General features: G+C 36.4%; 1 pseudogene; it reads right to left on the bottom strand.

Annotated features, from left to right (window-relative positions):
- Positions 1–9,232: 9,232 nt before the first annotated feature.
- Positions 9,233–25,173, bottom strand: part of LOC149226699 (aspartate aminotransferase, chloroplastic-like) — a 67,688-nt pseudogene continuing 51,747 nt past the window's right edge.

Raw genomic sequence — 25,173 nt, 5'->3', positions numbered from 1 at the left:
TAAGTTAGATAAACATTTTTCTCTGTTTTTTTCCTTTCTATAAAGTACTTTCCTATGTATACACAAAGGGTGGTTCAACACTCCTTAAGAGTAGGAATGGTGGAAGAAGTCTTAACATCTCAATAGAAAAATATACTCTTTGTTCTTATTCCTTAATAATGATGAAAGAAGATTATGGAAATTTAAGAAAAGAACCATCATGATAAAGATAAGCAATCATATCAGTATTAGTAGGATAATGACAACAAAAGTGATGGATAATTGTGTCCTTTCCTTTTTCCTGTTATCAATTCAAAGAAATTTCTTGTAAAAATAGTGATTTCATATAATTTACTAATTTCGGTATGCTCTAGTTTTGTATTCATTGCATAAGTGTATAGCTGTGCTCCAAAAAGACTCTAAATTATCATATATTGAGAAGAACGGCAATTGTCCTTTAATTGGAACATTAAGGAAAACAAGCATCAATAAAAGGAATACAAGAATGTTGTTATTTCAAAAAGGAAGAGCAAAAAGTACAGGTACTATTCCTTTGGAAAAGGAACAACAGAAAATGCCATTGCCGTTCCTTTGGAGCAGGGACAACAAACCGCAAAAGTGTTGTTCCTTTGGAAAAGGAACAGTAAAAAAACGCAAGTGCTGTTCTTTTGGAAAAGGAACAACAAAAACCAAAAGTGTTGTTACTTTGGAAAAGGAACAACAAAAAAATGAAAGTGCCGTTACTTTGGAAAAGGAACATCAAAAACCGAAAGTGTTGTTCCTTTGGAAAAGGAACAGCAAAAAACGCAAGTGCTGTTCCTATGGAAAAGGAACAACAAAAACCGAAAGTGTTGTTCCTTTGGAAAAGGAATAGCAAAAAATGCAAGTGCCGTTCCTTTGGAAAAGAAACAACAAAAACCGAAAGTGATGTTCCTTTGGAAAAGGAACAGAAAAAACGCAAAAGTGTTGTTCCTTTGGAAAAGGAACAACAAAACCGCAAGTGTCGTTCCTTTGGAAAAGGAACAACAAAAACAAAAGCGTTGTTCCTTTGGAAAAGGAACAACAGAAAAACAAAAGTGCACACAAATGCGGTTCCTTTGGAAAAGGAACAACAAAAACAATAGTGTTGTCCCTTTTGAAAAAGGAACAGCAAAAGAAATGCAAGCTGAAAGAAAGGTATCAGCGAGATAGTGAAGGTGTTGTTCCTTTTAAAAGGAACAACAAAAACAATAGAATTGCTGATTCTTTGAAAAGGAACAACAAAGTGCAAAAAAATATGTACAGAGAATAATTTATGCTAACAAAGCAAAAGAATTATGTACAAAATGTAAAAACAGTTAAATGAACCAGAGGTGAGGAAGATTTCTCTTCCTCCACCAAAATTTGCATGTCGGAATCTTCGTGGAGTTGCTGGTAGAAGGATTCCCGAGTAAGTGTTTTGCGGTATAGTCGAACTCGATGGCCGTTTGCCTTAAAGGTATGTCTAGATCCATCAATGGTGATTAGGGTAAGGGTGCCATTATCATGCACCTTTTGGATCTCGTATGGCCCGAGCCAACGAGTCTGAAGCTTCCTAGGAAAATCCTGAAACCTGGAATCATATAAGAGCACCCAATCTCCTTCGTGGAAGACTTTCTTTTTAATGAGAGCATCATGCCATTTAGCTCGTTGTTGTTGGATTAATGCAGTGTGTTGAAGGGCAGAGAGCCTGATCTCATCTAGCTCATTGATCTGCTATAATCTATTAATCTGTGCCTCGTTTAGATCTAGACCAACTTCTTGTGCTGTTCACAATGTTTGGATTTCGAATTCTATGGGAAAAATGGGTTCCTTTCCGAATACCAATTGGTATGGTGAATAGCCAGTAGTGCTTCTCCATGTTGTTCTGTAAGCCCACAATGCTTCTGGTAATCTCGCAGCCCAATCTCGTCTATGTCATGCAATGGTTTTTGTCAAGATTGCTTCTATTATTTTATTGCTGCTTTCTAATTGACTATTTGCCTGTGGTTGGTATGGAGTAGTAATTTTATGCTGGATATGATAGTTTTTGAGTGTTGCAGCAATATATTACTAGCAAACTGTGGTCCACCATCTGTAATTATATCTCTTGGAAGCCCATATCGCACAAATATATGGAACAGGAACTGTATGACGAAATCCTCTGTAGCTCTCGGCAATGCCTCTGCTTCAACCCATTTGGTGACATATTCTGTTGCTACCAGAATATATGTTTTCTGGTTTGAGGATGGGTTAATTGGACGAATGAAATCGAGTTCCCATCACTCGAATGGTTCAATAACCAGCTGTGGGTTCAGGGGCATTTCGTCAGACTGGCCAGGGCGTCCTGTTCTTTAGCAACTGTCACAAGCTTGAACGAACTTTTTTGCATCTTTGAAGATCGTGGGCCAATAATACCCTGTTTGTAGCACCTTATGTCCAGTTCTTCAATCGGCAAAGTGTCCACCACATGGTTCGTCGTGACAAGCTTTCAAAATGTCAAAAATTTCATCCTCCCGGACACACCTCCTGATGTGAATATCTGCTCCTGTATGGAACAGGTAGCCTCCAATCCAGGAAAATCGAGCACTTTGTTGGACAATCTGTTTTCGTTCATTGGGGGTCAGATGTTTCGGTAATTTTCCTACTGCTAAGTAATTCTCAACATCAGCATACCAAGGTGTTTTAACAGTGATAGTGAACAAATGCTCATCTGGAAATTGATCTTCAACTGCTGCTGCATCCACCGGTTTGGGCATTCGTGAGAGAAAGTCAGCTACATGATTTTCTTTTCCAGGGCGGTCCTTGATTGTGATATCAAATTCCTGCAATAAAATCAACCATCTGGTTATTCTACCATTTGTGATTGGTTTATTTGCTAAATACTTTATGGCAGAGTGATCTGTATACAAGATAACATGATATCCAGTAATGTAATGCCTAAACTTATTGACAGCATGTATTACAGCTAGAAATTCCTTATCAGTAACGGTATAATTCAATTCAACACGGGATAAATTCTTGCTAATATAATAAATTGCATATGGTTTTTTATCTTCTTCCTGCCCAAGGACTACTCCAATCGCTGTGTCTGAGGCATTTGATGAAATTTGAAATGGCAGATCCCAATTTGGTCCTCGAAGGATTGGGGCTGTAGAAATAAGCTTCTTTAGATCTTGGAAAGCATGGTCACATTTTTCTGTCTAAAGAAAGTCAACATTACCTGTCAATGGATATAGAGGTGCAGCAATATGCAAAAACTGTTCTATAAATCTTCTATAGTAACCAGAAAATCCAAGAAAATTGCGTACCTCTGTTTGAGTGGTGGGCATGGGAATTAGTAAAATTATTTGAATTTTGGCTGGGTCTACCTGTATGCTAGCTGCTGAGATATAATGGCCTAGAATCAGTCCTTCAGTCATCATCATATAACATTTTTCATGGCTCAAACAGAGCTTAGTGGCAATGCAGCGCTGTAGAACTTTTTCCAGTGTGTCCAATGCTGGATCAAAATCGTCTCCGTATGGTGTAAAATCATCCATGTATACTTTGAGTCCTTCATTTATTAAATCTAAAAAGATGCTGAGGATAGCCCTTTGAAATGTGGCAGGAGCATTGCATAAGCCAAAAGGTAGAACTCTGTAGGCAAATGTTCCCCAAGGACAAGTAAAAGTGGTTTTGTCTTGGTCTTCAAGGGCAATCTGAATCTAATTGTATCCACTGAAGCCATCTAAGAAAGAAAAGAATTTCTTTCCTGCTAGAGTGTCTAATACTTGATCAATGAATGGAAGGGGAAAGTGGGTTTTTTGTGTTGCTTTATTTAGTTCTCTATAATCTACACAAATTCTCCACTTCCCATTCTTCTTTGGTACCACGACAAGTGGAGAGACCCATTTACTATCGGAGATAGGATAGATGAAGTTCACATCTAAAAGTTTTTGAAGTTTAGCTTTTAAAATGTCTTTTAGGTGAGGATTAAGTCTCCTTTGTGGTTGGCAAACAGGTCTCACATCTTTTTCTATGTAAATGTGGTGTGTACATAATTGGGGATCAATTCCTTTCATATCAAGGTAGTCCCATGCAAATGCTTCCTTGTATTTCCTCAGTAGTTGGATGAGCTTCTCTTCTTGTTCGGGAGTCAAGTTGGCATTAATGTTTAAAGTTTTTCCTAGGTCAATTTCTACAATTTTACTATTTGAGACAGAGGTAGTAGGTATTGTTTGATCGTGCGTATCTTTAAGAGGATCTTCTTCTAATTCATTATCAAATGCTGCTTATATCATGTGACATTGTATGCGGGATCCAGTTTCAGTTTGGCTAATAAAATTGTTAATGGCATCATCTTCTGTTTGGTCTGTGAAATCGAGGGCCTCTTCTATGGTTAATGGGGATCTAATATTTTTGGTAAGGTATGATACAGGATGCTTGTTAGTTTTTATTATTGTGACACTTGGCTGCGTTGGGGGATATAAAGCTAGATTCTTGACATTTGCCCCCCTAGCTATGGTCATACTACCTTGTCGGCAACCAAAATAAGCATCGGGAATTGCAAGCCAAGGTCTACCTAAGATCAAAGGATGTCCATCAAGTCGGTTTTTGGGGTTTATTATCAGAAAATTGGCCAGATACTCCCAAGAGTCAACGGATACCATGACATCATGTAGTGTGCCTTCTGGCCTAACCACAGATTAGTCTGCCAGTTCTAGTAGATAGAGGTCAGTTCTACTGATGTAATACCCATTTTTTGGCAAGTGGTGGTTGTTAAGATATTAATTGCAGCTCCTAGATCAACTAAGGCATTTGAGAAGGTTTGACCATAGATTTGTACGGTTACTATTGGATTTCCTCGGTCTTCGTATTTAATAGGTGTTTCTTTCCCTGATAATAAATCGGATAGAGTGCCAACTACTTGGATTTTTGGGTTGCTTGTTATTTTCCTCCTTGGTTTCTTTATACATAGCTCTTTGATAGTCTTTGCATATATTGGAATGTCTTGAATAGCTCGGAGAAGTGGGATTTTTATGTACAAGTTTTATAGTTCTCCCAAAATGTCAAAATCAGAGTATTGTATAAGTCAAGGTATAATTAGGCGTTCCAGGAATGGAGGAGAGGATGTGGTTGCTGGATTATGAATTTGTTGTCTGGTCACTTCCTCTTCTTGTGGTGGTTGTTCCATAGGTAATTGATTTTCAACTTGAGCTGTTTTATCTCCCTCTGTTTCAATGATACGCCCAGATCTTAATTGAAGATCATTACACTCCCTTAGATCGGTTCCTATCTCTGGTGTCTCAATTATTTGAATGGATTGGACCGGTCTATTATTTGGATTGGGGTTGGGTTGGGCTGGGAGTTGCGATCTTAAGTTAGGTTGGGGGTTTTGTTGTAATGCTGGCAGTGTAGGTTGAGGGAGTGGGATGGTTCCTACTGGCTGATTCATCAGTCTTTGCCAGTTTGTCTGCCAGACTTGACTCTGTGAAGTAGGAGGAGCCCATTGTGCTGGATATGCATTGTTTTGCCAATATGGTGGGGTATAGGGAAAATTTGGCCAATTGGATTGGCTTGCTTGATTCGGCCATGGAGATGATGAAGGAAATGAGGTTGACTTTGCCACATTGTATTATATTGTTGAGCATGATATTGTGGAGGCTGAAAAGAAGAAGATGGGTCTGAAAACATACCTGATTATCGCGACTGCCATTAACGGCGCTGATTAAGTAGATACACTGATTCTGGCTCTTCTTCTGCTTCCTTGTATACTGCTTTCAATCCAAGAAGTGAGGGGAAACTCTCTATGGAGTGGTCTTTTGTACAAATGGTGCAAACTTCGACTGCATCTAATGGACACTCTTTATGGCTATGTTTCTTTCTGCATCTGGGACAGAAGATTGCCAAATTCTGTTCTGCTTCTGCTTGCTTTTGTTTGGCCTGCATAATATCAAGTTGTGTTGTCAGTGTCCTGAATATGTCAGTTTTAAATTTTTCTAATAAATTTGCAATTTCTACACAAGTTACTCCTCTAGCTGAAGTTTTGTTATCTCTTGCAAACCGATCATGTTCTGCTAGTTTTAGTCTTGTGCTACCTCTTGAGCTCCTGATACATAAATCAATAATGTCAGCAAAATTTTCCTGATAAATATCTCCTTTCCCCATAATGTTTACTATTTCAATCCATTGTTCCTTCATTCCCATAATTAATGCTGTTTTTATTACATTATCAGGGAAGGGTAATGATGCATAAGGAGATCTTTGAAGATTGTACTGGAAATGTTCTACATATTCTTCTAATGTTTCATTTGGTCTAGCTACCATCTGAAATATTTCATCTTTTAACTCTCTAGACCTGCAATAGTCTTGATATTTTTTTAGAAAAGACTCTTTCATTTGGTCCCAGTTATTTATAACACCACCACCTAATCCCATAAACCATCTTAGAGCAGCCCCTTTTAATGTGGAGGGAAATAATTTCAGTTTCTGGGGGTCGGTGGTATAGTCATATCCTCTACACAGCACGTCAAATTCGAATAAAAATGCATCTGGATCTTTTGATGTAAGGCCATGGAATGTAGGGATATGCTGGAGAGGAATTTCTTTCATAGGTGCATTAGCTGCAGTATCCACAATGGGGTATTGCAGTGTAGAGGTTTGGGTGTTTGGCTGGTTCTGGGCCATTTGGTCAAATATATGCCAATAACCTTCTGGGATGTCTAGGAGGGTATTCCTAGGTTGTCGAGGGGGAATGGCTCTAACGGGAATGGCCTTAACAACACTTCCTTTATCTGGGATGATGAGAGTGTCTAATGTCTGGGAGGGTTCAGGTTCTTGAATTTCTTCAACTTCGTTATAAATGATTTTTGCAGCACTTCCCTTATCTGGGCTGCTTAATGGCTGTATTACCCCAAGAGGAGATTTTGGTTCTTCAACTTCTCCTGTTTCTCCTCTTCCTTCACAAAGATTGCTAAGGTTCCCTTCTTGCAATGATTTTGGGCTAGAATTTTCAATTTCTTGAAAATCTTGCTCTTCGGTTTGACTATGCACCTCAACAAAGGCTACAGATGGTGATCCTGTGGCCTGAAGGGAACTAGTAGGTTGTCTAGAAGCAAATTTTCTAGGTCCTACTAAAGGCTGAGATTCTGCTTTTTTAAGGATTTTGTCTATAAAGGTCGATCGGCCAAGGGTCACCGGCCCCTTAGCTTTATCGGGCTTGGGTAGAGGTTTAGGATTATTTTCAGGCTTTTTCTGCTTAGTCATGCACTCAAATCAACTACTAAGTTCTACCCAAACAAAATAGCAACAAATCTGTAGGAAAGCGGGTAGGGGAGCAGGGCTATTACATACTCCACATGCAGGTTCTTACCTTTCGTTTTTAAAACCCAGTTCTTTCCTAACAGGTTCTCACACTACTCTAGAAAAGAAACAAATGGATACACTCTTCCCCGGCAACGACGCCAAAATGTCGAGCCGTAAAAAGGGTCTTTTTCACCTCTAATTACCTCACATTAACTTGTCAATCCAGGAACAATTTGTTATTTCAAAGAGTGTACTTAGTTTGAAGCAGTCATTTGTTAGAGTAATGCTAGTAGTACAATGCGCAAAATACAAAAGTAAACGGATGCTTGAAATAAGATCTACTTACAGCAAAGCACTTTAAGACTTAAATCATACATTCAGAAGACTAAGTAAATTATCAGTCAAGGGTATAGTAACAATAACTCATCCCTCTGTAAACTGATGTAATTGAAGACAATCAAGGAATAGATCATCAACCTGGTAACTAGACAACGAATGTCAATGCTCACTACAGTTTCAGATCGTTCAAGGCAATGGTAATGCAAATAATAGGAAATGGAACAACAACTATAATTGAAACAACAACTAGGAAATGGAACAACAACTAGTCTTGATAAACAGAAAAACCTTACTCTAAGGAAATAAAGGCAGCAATCGTATCCTACAGAAATCAGAGAGAAATCCTTACTCTAAGAACAAATCGTACAGCAAATGGAAATAATTAGCAATGAAATATAGAACAGCGCTTAGAGCCAATTGTGAATGTACAGTAAACCGAAATAAATAACACACACAACACACCTTGATATTGAGAGAAACAGTAATATGACTCTGATACCACAACTATTAATCTTAGTTATAAAGGATAACGATCGAATTCATAATGGAACAACAATGTCAATTGAACAAAAATCGTAATTAAGTATAAACCATAGATGAATACAATAATACCAACTTAAGAATATTATAGTCCGATTACTCTGTAATTGAACAACAATAGTATTCTGTAAAGAACAGTAATGTTACATCAATGATTTAAAGGAACAACAATGTGTTATAAAGTCAGAATGAACAATACGACATTCCCGTTACATAGAACGATATTGTAAATATAACAGAGCTGTGATATAAAATAACAAAACACACATGTTACTGATCAAAGCTGATAATGAAAACCACACACGAATTAAAGATAATGGTACAAGAGCAAGTGTTCCACTAGGGCTGGGCCCTTAGCCTCCAGGGTTACACCACTTGAGATTATTCCAGTATCAAAGATGGAACAACAACCAGATTTATATTAAAGCATCGAAACAAATTTACAGTGGATCACTTCTCAACGAGAGTCGATGATCAAAGTTTTAAACATAAAGAGAAATTACATAAGAGTAACAACAACCGTCCCCTGGGCTAGCAGTGCTACCCCTTTTTATAAAAGACGAGCAGAGATATCAATGATGCAAAAATAGTTAAGATTGCGTTCCCTTAGGATCAAAGGATCCTGAGGGATTCGCCAAACTGTTAATTCCAGTTATCCCTTTGTTCTCTTGCGCCGATTCGATATCTCCTTTTCCTTTCCTTGGCTGATACGCTTCAGTTTGGATTGCCTTGTCTGCATATGGTTTCTTGCCATAGGGACAACAGTTAACTCTGCCCTGTCTTTTTCCTTGGGACGACAATCTTTCGTTTTTCCCTTTTTCTACATAAGAAAATGGTTATTATTAGTTATTCTGCGTTACATACAAATCTCATTGATTTTGTCATAATTTCTTCTTATTTACCTAGTTCATGATGCAAGGGGATTATGAGTTTTTAAAGAAAAGATGACAAAATAATCAATAAAACATACCTTCTTCAGTACTCCACAGGGTTCTCAAATTGTTTAGGTAGATGATGCAAGCAGGAATATGTCCTGATTTTGTCACCTTTATAACACCATATTTTCCTGAGAGGATAGCACCCCAATTTACTAGTGATACCTAGTTTCTGCATCTAACGAGGAGCACACAACATTGATAGCTCCTATTTGTTATGCATATAAACCCAATTTCTTGTTTTAGGAATGGGTAATAGAAAATTCCATCCCATGAGCTACAAACAACCTCACAGATGATGCATCCTGATCAAGACTACCACTTGAGAATCCCTACAAATTCAAGTAACATCTCAAATTTGAATCATGGAAATAAGCTCTTTTAGACCAATATTTAGTTCATTACTCCATGAAATACTACTAGAAAAATCTAAGTTGGATAAGAACACATAAAAGCATCACAATAGTAATCAAATTATATTTTTTCACAATAAAATATATTTTTTATAAGAAAATGTCGCAGTCAAGCCAAACATCTTAGTAATAGAAAAAGGAAAAGTGGTATCCATAGCTGAATGCCCAAAATGAAAAATTATAGTCCCTTGAACCATATGGTCAATCTTCCTTGATCCAACCTCTAGTGGCCTTACAAGTGCATTTCCTTACATATATAAACTGGAAAATAAAAATACTAGTTTCCATGCATACTACATGCATATGATTGTTGCTTCTCCTTTGGATCACTTCCAACATCCCTCCAAGTGCCTCTCTTGCCCGATTGTAGCAACAAGGTTGGTCTTATATGTACTTTCAGCCATTACCAGATTTTGAACATGCTGAATACCCACTTGGTTTTCTTCTTTCATATTCATTTACATCCTAAAAAATATCCAAACTAAAAATGGCTAAAATTGAATCAACTGTATTATCCATTTAAACAATTGCTAAATATCTAGGAGCAATATAAACACCCAATGGGAAAAATAAAAATCCATAATTTACAAGTGATACCTAGTTGTCGCATTGAACGAGAAGCACACAACATTGATATCTCCTATTCGTTTTACATAAAAAAACAATGTTCTTGTTGTAGGACTGAGAAACAAGAACTTCCATCCCACAAGCTACAAACAACCTCATAGATGATGCATCCTGATCAAGACTGCTACTTGCAAATCCCTGCAAATTCAAGTAAAATCTCAATTTTGAATCATGAAATAAGCTCTTTCAGACCAATATTTTAGTTAATTACTGCATGAAATACTACTAGACACATCTATGTTGTCTAAGAACACATACAAGCATCACAATAGTAATCAAATTATATTTTTCGCAATAAAATATATATTTTTAGAAGAAAATGTTGTAGTCAAGCCAAACATTGTTGTAATACAAAAAAGAAAAGTGGTAGCCATAACCGAATGTCCAAAATGAAAAATTATAGTCCCTCGAACCATATACTCAATCTTCCTTCATCCAGCCTCTAGTGGCCTTACAGGTGTATTTCCTTACATATATAAAAATCGAAAAGAAAAATACTAGTTTCCATGCATACTACAGGCATCTTCTTATTTGTCCTCCTTTGGCTCACTTCCAATAGCCCTCCAAGTGCCTCTCTTGTCTGATTATAGCAACAAGGCTAACCTTATATGTACTTTCAACCATTACCAGTTCTTGAACAAGTTGAATACCCCTACAATTCTCCAAAAGACCAAAGATATAGCCACAAATGGACTTGAATCTTCAAGAGGGGGATATGACACAATTTCTAGAGGTAAATCAAAATGAGCCACAATTCTTCCAACCATATGTTGTAGAGACCATAGATGTACATTAAACTCCAAATACTTCCTGTAGTGACCCCAATGAATCCATCACTTTTTTGAAAATCCCAGATTTCCAACATGCGATTGTTATGTCCATTGCACAAGAGTCCCTAACACAATTTTTCTTCAGAAAATGCTTCTCATACTCTTCCTTCCATTTTTTTTTCCACGTAATGCATTTCTCAAAGTAACCCACTAGAATTTTCCTTCATTATGAGGATGTTACACAGGCTAAACCCAATTCTGTGAAGCTCAAAGTTTTCCCATGTCACTTGCAAGAATAGAACCTGAGTGGGAAGGATAACATCATAACACTCCATCAAAGAATGGTGGAATTCATCATACTACACTTCACCTGCACTATTTATTTTGCATGTGCTTCACTCCTCTTTTTACCCTATCATGCTCCAAAAATTCACAAGAAACACTCTTGCAATGGTGGTGAGCCATTGCCACAATCCTAACAATCTGAACAAACAAAAAACCACAATTATATGTCCATTGCTCATGCTAAAGGTCAAAGTCTAAAGTAGAGAAAAATAAGTCAAACAAAGTCTCAATTCCCTATCGAACAAGCCCACACACCCATTGCTTGCACTTGGGGAGGGGGTCAAAGCCCAAATCAAGGGAGCATAATGCAGTCCTCATCCTAATTCCTAGCTAAATAAACCCACAAGTGGCACTTGACTCCTCCATTGTAGCCGTCATAAACACCTATGCAAAATTTATGAGGAAGAACCGCAAGGGGTGATATTGGTGTATTAACTTGCTATCATGTCAAACTTTACATGATTTTATGTGTGTTTAAATGAGGGCTCACCCTAAGATTCAAATGCATTCATGGGGATAGATGGATAGTAGGGCCCCATTTGAATCACACACCCATCTACAACCTAGTTCCCTTGTTAGTCTACTTGTCCATGACCTTGTTTTGCTTTCATGGGACATCAAAAAACTCAAATCTTTTCAAAGTATTTAACCTCTACTAGAATTATTTGTGCTAGCCTATATAGACTGAAATTCTTCGAAATCATTTTGATATATTGATGTTTGAATTATTGAGGGGTCCCCACCATTGTAGCTATATGGATCCCTTTATATTTTAAGATTAGGAAACCTTTGTATAATTCCAAGGCTTCCACCTCATTATTAGTTGATATCCTTTAAGGTTGAAGATACCCTCCCCACACCTACCTCCCTAACAATAATAAAATTATAACATGTAACAATAGACCCCATCTATGGAGAACAACATGATTTATTTTTTATTTTTCAGCATGCAAGCTAACATATCACCCCTTTGTTGTTTCTCTGCAATTGGTTTTTTCCTTTTCTTATCTATTTTTGGTGGTTGAAGTTGCTTGGCTAATGCTGGTCATGGGTTTGAGATTATCCTCTGATGAGATTTTGACTCACCCTCCCACATTCATGGACAGGCACATCCCAATCCTTATCTAGAAGAGGCCAGAGCTAAAGTGATGAAGAAGTGGGGTCTACCCCCATTTTCCATGGCAAGAGATTTGCAAGTTGCGGGACTATACGTTACCCTAGAGAAATAAGGGTTCCCTTGGGCTCAAACAACGAAGAAGATATTAATGAAGACATTGAGAAGTTAGTCTTTGGGAAAGGAAATCTTCCCTATTTCAAAGTGGGCAAAAGACACCCACATTCATCCTTCAACTACAATCACTCAAGAATCCTACACGAGGTTGCTAAGCTGGATGATGAGGCACGACAAAAGGACAAAGGAAAGGGTCCGGAAGGCATCTCTCCCTCAAATGTTTTGCTGAATGATCCTAGGAACATGAGACACTTACCTAATGGAAGAAAACTTTGGACATGACACATTAGATCTTTTGTGGCCTCCTGTCTTGATCCAAGAAGTTCAGAGATCTGCTTCAAGATCTATTGTCATATATGTAGCTGACATTTACAACTCTTTCCAAGGGGATCTCCAAGAAAACCTGCAACCTGCATACTCTCTCAAGTGAAAGTGCTCCTTCCTTAGTTTCATGAAAAGGGTAAGGTTGGAGCATAGGTGGACTAGTAGTAATCTAGCCCATATGAACCCCTTATTTCCACTGGCTAGTGTCATAGTATGTTATGACAACCTAGATTACTATCAAATTCATGTCAATAACAATAAAATTTATAATGTTTCTTATATGTCGCCCTACAATTTGGTATGGTACATAGTCTTGATAGACTCTTGCATCTTGGTAATCATATAAAGTCCTGGTAGACTCTTGCATCATGGAATCATACAGGTTGATGATATTCTGATTATTCTCATATTGATAATCAAATTATGAGGGAACTTGCAATGAAATCATAAAGATCTGAAAATGAAGAATCAGTAAAAACTAAAAAATTATTTTCAAGAAACAAAATAAGACTTGCCAATATAGGAAAATGTAAGAAAATGAAAAAACAAAGTAATATGCAATGAGTGATTCACAATATAAAGGCTATAAACATAACCCCCATATCATTAATAACCTGATAAGCAACATCATAGAAAGCAATACGATTATTTTCCTGAATGAAATCAACAATCTTCTCCCATTGCTCAGGAGTTAGATCAATTACAGTTGGATTTTGAGCACAACCATGAAGTAGCACAAAACAACCACTTGGTGTAGGCTGAAGGAAGTTGAGAAACTATCAGTCTCCTTTACTAGCAACAAATCAATAGTGACTTTACCAATCATCTGTCTGTGAAAATATCTAAGAATACAAATGTTTATTACCTTGATGTTTGCAATCATCGTGTCAAATCTAGTCCTATAGTTTTAGGATCATAGTATCGGTATTCCAACCATGGAACCCCAACATCATTGAAACTGATCTTGTGATTCCTTCATCAAAATCAAACTAGAATCAAATAGCTTCAAATAGATCAAATATTTGTTTACATATAAATTATTAATAATGTTCAATTATAAGATGCGCATGAAAACTCTAAATACATAACTTAGAGTTCAGTATCACAACTCTAAATACATTACTTAGAGCTCAGAATAAAAAATCTAATAATTGCCCCAAGTTGGAGAAGAAATCAAGACTTGTGCTCCAGGGAAATATCTTTGAATAAAGGTAGCAACGAGGCGAAGAGAACCAGTTCCTGAAAGGCCTTGGACAATAGCCACCTAGATAAGTGTCAACATGGTATTATGTAAATTTAATTCCACATACACAAGCACAAAATATCATCATCCTAACACACACATGACATAAGCATTGTAATGCTAGTCTGAAAAAGGGGATCTATGATACGACCTTCGCTACCTTTTCTTAGGTGATCTACAGAGATACAAATATCCTTTTCCTAGCATAGTCTGCATAAGGGAAAATATTGTGCAACCTAAAAGTTAAAAAGAACTCACCCTATTCTGCCACCCATATCACCTTGTTACCTCCAACCTACTCTACCCATAAGTAGTTCATAGAGTATTTTGGAGACAACATACAATCCTTGCTTGGTTGCATTATTGTTAGCTCCCACCAACAATTCCATAGCAGCCTTATTAAAAGAAGTCAAACCTTCAGTAGGGAGGTGTTGTAGACAAAGCATAACAAGATAATGTCAAATATGTAAAAACTTAAAACGATTCCCACGAAAAGGGTGAAATAGTTCCTTCACTAAAACCACATGCATAACTCTTCAGTGTCTCCCTTCTCCAACATCAAATTCTCTACCTGCAAAATAGAAGCAATGATAAGAAGGATTCCATTTAATAATATAAATCTAAAAGAGCCCTCAAAATGCTATAAACTAAGATTAAGACCTCAAAACCTTTATACTATCCAATTCAGATTAGCTAAAAGAAAAAAGAATTCAATAACGCCTTTTTCACCAGATTGAGCACACAGGGTTGAAGATCTTCTGTTCTGTAAGCTCCAACACCAAGATTAAGCTTCAACTCACTTATTTGCTTTAAATTATTCTAAAACACCCAGAATTGGATCGAGAGGTGCCATTGTCATTGCTTCAAAGCAAGAGACATCTGTTGCAATAACCATATTAATTCTGCTCATAGTCTGTACAGAAAATCATTCTGTTAGGAAAAACCTCCACCCATGGGAATAAATTTCAATTAAAATTGTTTTATATCAATATACTACAGAAAATACAGTTGGTGGAAGAAATGCATTCAAATCAATAGATATGGAAATACAGTTACACGTTTGAGAAAGTTATTCAAGAACCTCAAATACATTTCATGTCTTATATTTCTTTTTTAATTAAGAATACTTTTTAAAATAATACAAAATTTGAAATAATATAACTTAGAAACCAACAATGATAAATTTCTAATATCACTTCCAAGCAAAAGTATTTCCTATCACTCATCAGTTTGATTTTGATCACCTCAACAAATTTATTCACTGACAACTGATTTTATTATGATAGAATAATATTTTTAATCGCAAGTATCTTAAATTCACTTTTTCATTCATGACAAAGATTTTCATTCTTTAAGAAATCATCTTGCTCAAGGTACCTTACATAAATTTCATGATATTCTTTTGCCGTGAGAAAATACATTTACTTAATTATGTCATTATTTTATCATAAGAACATAAGCATTAATTCATTCAAACTTTTAAATGCAATCATAATTGCAATTGTGGTTGTTTTCCAATGCTTTAAACATCTCAAAAGAAAGCTTTGGCACACATGATGAAACATCAGTCAAATGTTAGATAAAATTGACTCAGTGGTGGAGTTGAGTTTGTGTCAACATTTGTGGTTAACAATTATGGTTTTGGGCACTAATTGTGGTTAACAGTTATGGTTGTGTCAACAATTGTGGTTAACTTTTCTAAGTGCTAAGGCTATCACAATTGGGTTGAACATGTAGGAGAATCTCCAGGAGGAGTCTTGCTCATAGTACATAAGATGACCTCAAATAAGTCAAGAATATTCCTAAGGTTTTGGGCTCGTAAATGTATTTGTATGGACAAGCTCACATGAATTAGGGAGCTAGAAAACCAACATAAACTTTTATCATGCTGTATGAGATTAAATAACACACCATTCATTTTCTTACAAATAAATGAGTATTTCCACTCCCCAAAGATGCCATGAGGCCTACAATTCTATTGCCCATGGCAGTTCATCACATAACAAGGCTATCTTCCATGAGATGGACATTGGTAAAGCTAGCCAGAAAAGAACTAAACCCATTCTTGGATAGACTTGGGAGGAGGGAAAAAACAAAAAAAATGTGCTTGAGGCTTTGAGCATCTTAGAATGACCATTCGGAGGGAAATTAGGTTGTGGTATCCCCAAGCTATGTAAGTTTCACGCCTAGAGGTAGGCCACCCAGTATTAATGATTAAATAAAGAATGCCGTTTTAGTTTCATGAAATGGCTTCCACACACTACAAATTATGAAAATCCAAGTCTTTTGTTTCAATTAGAAAACCTATTGTAATTGACATCATAGCAATCCCAAACAATTATGAACCTGGGAAATGAATCCATATTTCCAGTAAAATGTAGTACCTCTCCTTGTTAAGTTTACACTTCAACAGACCCCTTCCTACCGAATCTCTATTTTTCTCTGTATCTCTTTTCCTTTGGTACTAAGGAGATGTCATGGCACTGCCACATTACTATTAATGTTTTGACTCCATATACTTTGCATTCCCATTGACACCATTTGATAACTTGTCAGCATTAGTAAAATTATTGTATCATATGATTTAATAATATATTTTTCCTACATATGAATCATCTTTTGATAGAGGATATAGTATGGCTATGAACTAATCTGGTGAACTTGAAAGAGTGTTCAAGCTATGGATACTTTACCAATGTTTTACTTTCGACTGAGTGATTATGCATGCAAGTAATGTAGTCCAGAGTCTACTCTAGAAGAGCCAATCAATTTGTAACTAGACAAGACCCGTGCTATCACCATGGATGGATAGTCACCATCCCAACCACACCATAGGGAGTAAAGGCTATTTTTAAAACTAGAAGATGGCATTCACAATTCCATATGATATATTTTACTAGTAATAGAGTCTTTGAGGGGAGGTTTACACACTTTAGTTGATTAAGCCCTACTAACTCAAACTCTAATTTTCTTCTGGTTAAACATGAAAAAGAAAGACACATATAAAGAAATAATCACTTTATAGATATAAATATTTAATGCATATGGTTAAAATTGTTGTTGTCCATCAACTCCTATTATGTTAGAGGCCTTATCAAATCTCTAGATACATGATAATAACATAAACAAACTTAGTGTGTAAGAACCCAAAAATAGCTATACATGCAATATCTCAATGATTATCATCATATCAGTCGTAAACATAAATAACTACTGATATCATTACTGAAGGATCTGTAACTAAAAGACAAGAATGGGAAAATCATTGGAGATCTTGCCCTTTTTGGTTTGTTTAAACTGTGGCAGAGAAATATCTCTTTCTCTTATGCCTTCAACATGCAAACTATAGCCCCAACAGAGCCCTCCCATGCATCAAAACCTTGAGGAGATTATTCTTCACTAGCTAGAGCTTGGTCCATCTCAAAGGTTGAAATTTTAACCATAGTTTACTACTGTAAATAGATTCAATCACTGGGTATGTACAAAGTATTCTCCAACTGAAAATCAATGGAAATCAGGAAAGGAAAAAAAAGTCATGGAAACAAACAACAATGAAAGAGGAATAATGGAAAGAGGGCCATGATTCTAGAGTTGTCCTCTCATTATGTACAACATGAGTTTGTACTCTCAAGTAGGGTCAAAAGTGATGGCTAGTTTGATATCTTCGAGATTAATTCTTCCCCATCCCCAATCATATCAACATAAATCAGCTTTCCCTTATGGGTAAATTAGCAATTAAGCATGTGTGAGCTATTACATGTACAAAAAGGGCAATGTGAGGAGAAAAAGTAGAAGACAAAAATGTTGCAAAGTCTCCAAGGTGACAAAATATCACAGTCAAAAGGGACTTGCATGAACCGGGTGTTTTCTACAATCAGATCAACCTCAGCATGGTGAAAAGGTGGTGGATTGATAGAGACACAAAAAATTCAGAAAACTACACATGGTTGAGAATCAGAGTTTGATCTATGGTAAATATAATGATGAATTATGAATAGATTCTTTTTTGATTGTATTTTCTTATGTAGAAATTTTGTCAAATAAAGATATCGACTCTGAAGGACATGGTTATTAGAGTGTACGTGACTAAAATTTTACTTGAATTTTGTTTTCATTATCACTGAAATATATATGACGTCTTTAGAATTTCCATTTCATTCAATGCATCTTCTAAGTCTCTTGCTATTTTCTTGTCACTAGAATAAAATAAAACCCAGGAAGACATCTCCACCATATCGTGCATTATTGCATAATGACAATTATAACAAACGAGAGTATGATGTGCATGTTTTGTTGGAGGTTATGCTAGGAAAGACCCTTGATAATGTTGTTAATATCCTACAAAAATTCCACTACAATGGCCTCACATTCATAATTATTTATGCTTAGGTTGATGCTGAAGAACAGTGTACACAGCTTCAAGGAAATAACTTAGTTCCATTGAGCCTGTCAGTGATGGTTGCTGAAGATTTCAGTCATATTGACTTGTTAAGATCACTACATACTATGATTAGGGTAGAGTTGTAGGTATTCACACCAATTTTAGTCATATAAGTACAATCTGTAAAATTAACTATAAGAATCTTAGAATGCAATCCCTTGAAAATGAAATGCTAATACCTCTATAATTCTGAATGCACATCTATGGCTCTCTGTAAATGAAAGGAACCAAATAAAAGAGATCATGCTACTTGTGGTAGTTCAGGAACTTGTATTATGGAGGAAATGATAGAGAGCATTTTTTGTCTTGATGATTGCAAGAGGTAGGTGCTACCAATTCTGTGGCATTCAAGGAATTTATTTTTCGTACAAGCTAAAACAATGTTAGTATCCTGGTGAAATGATATTTTGGAAGTTTCAAATATCCACTATTGACATATTAGATGCCCTTTTCATGATCTTGGCTAGTGAAATTTGTGTGCTTATGATAGACTTAGATTGGAGTAATGTCTTCAACATGAAGGAAATTGGTTCTAAATTCTTGAAGACAAGGACAAAACTATCTACCAAAAGCAATAGCCTTGGTATGTAGGTGTTACTTGGGAAATATGTTATTCATGAAAAATTATTTCAAGAAGCTTCAAGCTCTGCAAAAACAACGAATACAGTCCCTATTGTTATATTCACTCTTTTATGTGTGTATTGCTTGTTTTTCCCTTTCATTAGTTAATGAAGAAAACAAATAGGTGTTTCTGACTATTTTTTGAGTACTTCGAATTCCTATTATTTTGTTGTTAGTACTTTCTAGTTAGCTTATGAATTTTTAGATCTAGAATAAAGAAGTAGTTTAGTGTGTAGGAATTTATAGGGTAAGTTCCTCAGATAGAACACCAAATGACACCGCTCAAAAATAGATCACAGATCAATAAACCAATATTATTGATGTGGTTAAAACCCTCAAAGAGGGAAACAGTCCATGACCTGAGCCAATGCGGCCACTTCAGGGAATTTATTAATAAAAGAATGAAAATTTACATAAGCTTCTCTCATGAAAATGGCCCTCCATGCTCTTGAAATAGAGATCATGGACCAATCGGGTGTTAAGCCACGGATCAAGTGTCGGTAATACCTGGGAGAGAATGAACCGTCGAGTCACTTCATGTCTAGAACATATCATGACCGTCGTAAGTTACAAAAGTACATATTAAAGAAACACACTTTACGTAACTCTACACTAGACCAAGTTATACTTAACTATTTCCTATGTGTTGGAATATCCGAACATCCCCCCTTAAGAAAAACTTGGGATAGGATTAAAGGATGTACAAATATGACACAATAGGAGAAGGAAGGAGGCATTAGAGCCTATCCCCCCTTAGTGACAACTTCTTGAACTCCAACCATAAATCGAATTTTAGTAAACTTCGCCTCTGTGAGAGCCTTTGTAAAGATGTCTGCAACTTGAGCATCTGTTCAACAATATTGCACTTCAAGAACATGGTCATGAATGAGTTTTCTGATGAAGTGCATGTGCAGTTCAATGTGTTTGCTGCGCTGATGTTGGACTGGATCTTTGCATATTTGAATGGCACTTTGATTATCAGACCAAAGTGTAGTTGGATGCTGCTGCTGAAAGCCAAACTTTGACAGGATCTAACAAAGCCACAGGGCTTCCTTACTAGCTTCTATAGCACCACGATACTCTACTTCTGCTGAAGAAAGAGAAATGGCACTTTGTTTCTTGCAAGCCCATGTAATAGGTCAGAACCAAGAGTGAACACATAACCTGCAGTAGACTTCCAATCATCAGGGTCACCAGCCCAATCAGAATTAGTGAAACCAACCAATAGAGGAGATGCTTTTGCACTGTAATGAATCCCAAACTAAACTGTACCTGGAACATAATGAAGTATTCTTTTAGCTACTGTCCAATGACTTTCATGTGGGTTTTGCATAAATCGAGCAATAAGGCCAACAACAAAGGAAAGGTCAGGACAAGTATGGGTCAGATACAAAAGTTTTCCTACAAGTTGACGGTATAAGGTAGCATCAACTTCAGGTTAAGTACAAGTGACTGAAAGTTTGGCTCTAGATTGAAAGGGACAAGGGGTTGGCATACAGTGTTCCATGTGAAAATGGTGTAGAAGATCACAGGCATACTTGGATTGGGAAAGGGAAATACCTTCCTTGGATTGCAAGACTTGAAGACCAAGAAAATAATGCAAGTGTCCTAAGTCTGTCATTTCAAACTTATTTTTAAGGCTGGACTTCACATGGTTTATAAGGTTGGGATCACTACTAGTAAGGATAAGATCATCAACATAAAGAACAAGAATGATAAGAGACTTGCTCACTTTCTTGGTGTAGACAATATTGTTAGAATGACACCTAGAAAAGCCAGTTTCTAAAAGAAAGCTATCCATTTTGGCATACCAAGCTTGAGGGGCTTGCTTGAGACCATAAAGGGATTTCTTAAGCCAACATGCAAGGTTGGAGTCTATTTATATAAAGCCAATAGGTTGTTCCATATATATTTCTTCATGCAAGTCCCAATGCAAGAAGGTAGGTTTAACATCCATCTGATGGAATTCCCATTTGAAAGAGGCAACAAGGGAAAGAACAAGGCAGATAAAGTTCATTTTGGCAACAGGGGAGAAGGTTTTAGTATATTCAATGCCTTCAACTTGTGAAAAACCCTTAGCAACAAGGTGAGCTTTATGTTTATAAACTTTTCCATCTGGTCCATACTTGGTTTTGTAAACCCATTTGCATCTAACAAGTTTTTGTCCCTTTGGAAGAGGAACAAGATCCCATGTATCATTTCCCAATAATGAATGATATTCTTCATTCATAGTTGCATCCTAATCTGAATGTCTTGAAGCTTTTGCAAAGGTGTTAGGATCATAATTCGCTGAAGCTTGAGCCAATAAATAAGAGGCTCTATCGAACTGCGAACGCATACGTCGCTGATCTGTAGGATCACCGGCAAGAGCACCTGCTGCATCCCGAGTAGCATGGACCCATTTTGGAAGCTGAGGAGCTAAAGGAGGATCCTGAGAAGGTGGGGGAGGATTTTCATCCTCGTTGTCATCATCTGAAGAAGAAATATTTTTAGAAGTAGAAGGGATAGAGAGAGGTGGCACATCCATCAATCTAGGCTTGTAGGGAGATATATTTTCAGCAAACTTTACATCTCTTCTAATGATAACATTTTTGGACTTAAGTGGAATAAGTCTATATCCTTTTACATCTCCAGAATATCCAACAAAAATACATTTTTTCACTCTTAGGTTCTAAAGCTTTATGTTTCTCATCTGGAATATGGGCCCATGCTTCACTTCCAAAAACACGAAAGTGACTTACATATGGCTTAATTGAGCTCCATGCTTCTTCTGGAGTGATATTCTTTAAAACCTTAGTAGGAGTGCGATTTACTATGTAATTTGCACAGTTAATTGCTTCTGCCCAAAAATTAAGACTAAGTCCTTTAGATTGAAGCATACAATTAGCCATTTCCTTTAAGATGTGATTCTTCCTTTCAACTACACCATTTTGTTGTGGAGTATATGGAACAATATGTTGCATTTGAATTCCATTCTCAGTGCAAAAATTGATGAATTTGTTGTTAACATATTCTCTGCCATTATCAAATCTTAGCTTAAGAATTTGATGTCCAGATTGTTTTTCAACAAAGGCTTTAAAGGCTGAGAACATGTTAAATACTTCACTCTTGAGTTTTAAGAAGTATACCTAAGTGCGTCTGGAGAAATCATCAATGAAAGTTAATAAATACTTGTAGCCAGAGAATGAAACAACTGGAAGTGGACCACATAAATCACTATGCACAAGCTGTAAAGGGGCTGAGGTGTGCCAAGAGGCACGTTTTTCAAAACTATCCCGATGATGTTTTCTGAGTACACATCTGGAATAAACACCATCTCTGTAAGATACCATTGGAAGACATGTCACCATATTTTCTTTACATAGATTCTAAAGGGGGTGATAGTTTAAGTGACCAAATCGCTCATGCCAAAGTTAGCTCACTACATCATTATGAGCAACAAATACCGAGGGAAGATTTGATGACCCAAAGTTGTTGAACTTATACAACCTTGTAGAATCATCAGCAATGCCAGTAGCTAAAATCTGTCTAGGATCTCTTAGGTCCTTAATTACAACATCGTGAGGTGAAAATTCAACGATTTTACCTTCACCTGAATGAGTTATCTGATATATAGATAGAAGGTTGCAGGATAAGGTTGGAACACATAATACATCATTAAATTTACCATTGTCTAGATGAACGGTTCCAGTCCCTACAACATTAAGAGATCTATCATCACCAACATATATATTTTTGGTGTTACAATCATTTAAAGAAGAAAACATGGATTTGTTTTTGGCCATGTGATAAGAAGCTCCAGAATCAATGAGCTAATCATGAGAATGAGAAGAAGAAGACACATTTACTGCATAACCAGACTGAGATGGTTGACAACCACATGCAGAAAGTGCTATTCCTGAAGATGAAGTTGAAGTGGAAGAGTGCTCCAAACGGATGTTATGCTTCTTCATTGCTGCTTCCAAGGCTTCCATCTTCCTAAAGCATTTGGATTCTAAGTGGCCATCTCGATTACAAAAGTGGCAATGTCTATCAGTCTTCTTCCCTTTGTTTTTTTTTGCCTTATCATTTTGTTGAAATGATTTTTCATTTTGAGACTGAAATTGCATAGGACCCTTATTTGGTTTAGGACCATTCTTTTTAGGATACTGCTTCTTAGGATTCTTTAAATTTGGTTGTTGCTAGGTGGCTAAGGCTTTCTTAGAAGAGTTTCCAAGATTAAGAAGACCAAGATATAAGATATTTTCTTGTTATCTTATTAAAGAATAACAAAATGCATTAAAAGAGGGGGAATTGTAGTCTTGTCCTTGAGAAATAAAGGCTTCTCTAGTAGAATGGAAGGTGGAAACAAACACAGAGTAGGCTGGTCCCAACTTAGTAAGAATGGAATAGATAAGGCTACCATCTTCTTTCTTGACCTTAACACCTTCTAAGAGAAGTCTAAGGGTCTTGAACTTGGACAAAAAGTCTTCAATGGAAGAAAAATTATTGGGGTCTAATGTAAGCAACTCATTTTCGAGTTGATGGGCTTTAATTTCATTTTTAATTCCAAAAACTTTAGTGAGCTGTTTCATTGCTTCATTAGGGGTATCAAGTTCTGTGATATGGAATCTAAGGTATGGAGAAATAGACATCCATATCAACCCACGTGATTGATCTTGCCTATTTTCCCATTTGGATACCTTATCTTCATCTTGAGGTTTGGTTTCTTGGCCTGAGACTATTCTGTAAAGACCTTTACTTTTAAGTAAATCCACAATGTAGGATCACCATTGGAAGTAGTTGGTGCTGTTAAGAATAACTTGGCATGGACTTTCCATTTTAACAGAAACTGAAGCTGTAGATGTTGAAACTAAATGTTCCAATGGAAATATCTCGAAAAATTAGGATGATTAAAAAAACGGCTATGAAAATGGCTTTCAGATGAAGAAGTTATGGCTTTTTGAAGAAAAATTGTTGAAGACATTGACGAAGTGCATGAATGTGCAGAAATGAATGATAATGTTATATTTAAACCCCCCCTCCAAACTTAATCTAATTAGATCACTTTACAAAAAATATTTTATGTAACTCACTTTTATAAATAAGTGAAAGTCACTTTTACAATGGTAATTTATGAGCTACCCACTAAATTGTAACTTAAATAAAAGATAAAGAGACTTTAGAATTATAAGTGATTCACTTTTTATAATGGGTGAGAACACTTTTATATAAGGTAACTTTAAAACATAAGTTACATGTGCTTTTTGAAAAAATAACTCTACAAAAAGAAAGACTTGAACTCAAGACCTCTATTCTCATAAAGTAACTTTGGACCAAGTGAGCTAGTTTAAAAGGTTAGTAATTTTTGGAAAAGAAGAAGGGGTTTTTTTTTGTTTTTTTAGTCACTGAAGCTTTGGGGTGCGTGCTTACTTGAAAAAGTTCTTTTTGCCTACAAAACAAAAACCACAGACATAAAAAAAAAACAAACTTTACAGCTTGAAGTTAGCTTTAGCTAGAAACTAAATATTTTCCTCAATGTTTCTGATTTTCCGAGATTACACTAAAGCGCGACAGAAAAGAGCATACGCATGAGAAAAATCCTTCCTTTCTATTACTGATTTGCCCAGATCACACAGAGATGTGGGGAAAAGAGCATACACAGAAATGAAAGGTATAGATCGAGCAATAAAAAACAGAGAGCTAAATAAATCGAAATAAACAAAGAGATGAATAGCTAAAATTGCAGATAAAGACTATATACCTCCAGATATTTAAAATGACGTATCTAGGGCTACCAAAAACCTTTTCGCGTGAAACGAAAGGGGTTCTTCACTGGAACAGATGCTCCTAACACAATAGAGCAGTCCTCTCAGCCCGAAAGCAGTGAGAAACAATAGATCTAGGAAACGATAGTCGGATGCAGTTGTACTGGCTTCAGATTTGGATCACCAATGGATGCGGCCCTCAAATAGCTCTGATACCATGTAGGAATTTATAGGGTAATTTCCTCAGACCGAACACCAAAGGACAATTCTCACAAATATATCACAGATCAATACACTAGTATTCTTGATGTCATTAAAACCCTCAAAGAGGGAA

Source organism: Pinus tabuliformis, chromosome J (genome assembly GCF_031772625.1).
Source record: "Pinus tabuliformis cultivar Carrire ecotype Pingquan chromosome J, CPIR1, whole genome shotgun sequence".
NCBI lineage: Eukaryota > Viridiplantae > Streptophyta > Pinopsida > Pinales > Pinaceae > Pinus > Pinus tabuliformis.
The sequence above is the reverse complement of the archived record's forward strand: the minus strand, read 5'-3'. Positions and strand labels throughout refer to the sequence as shown.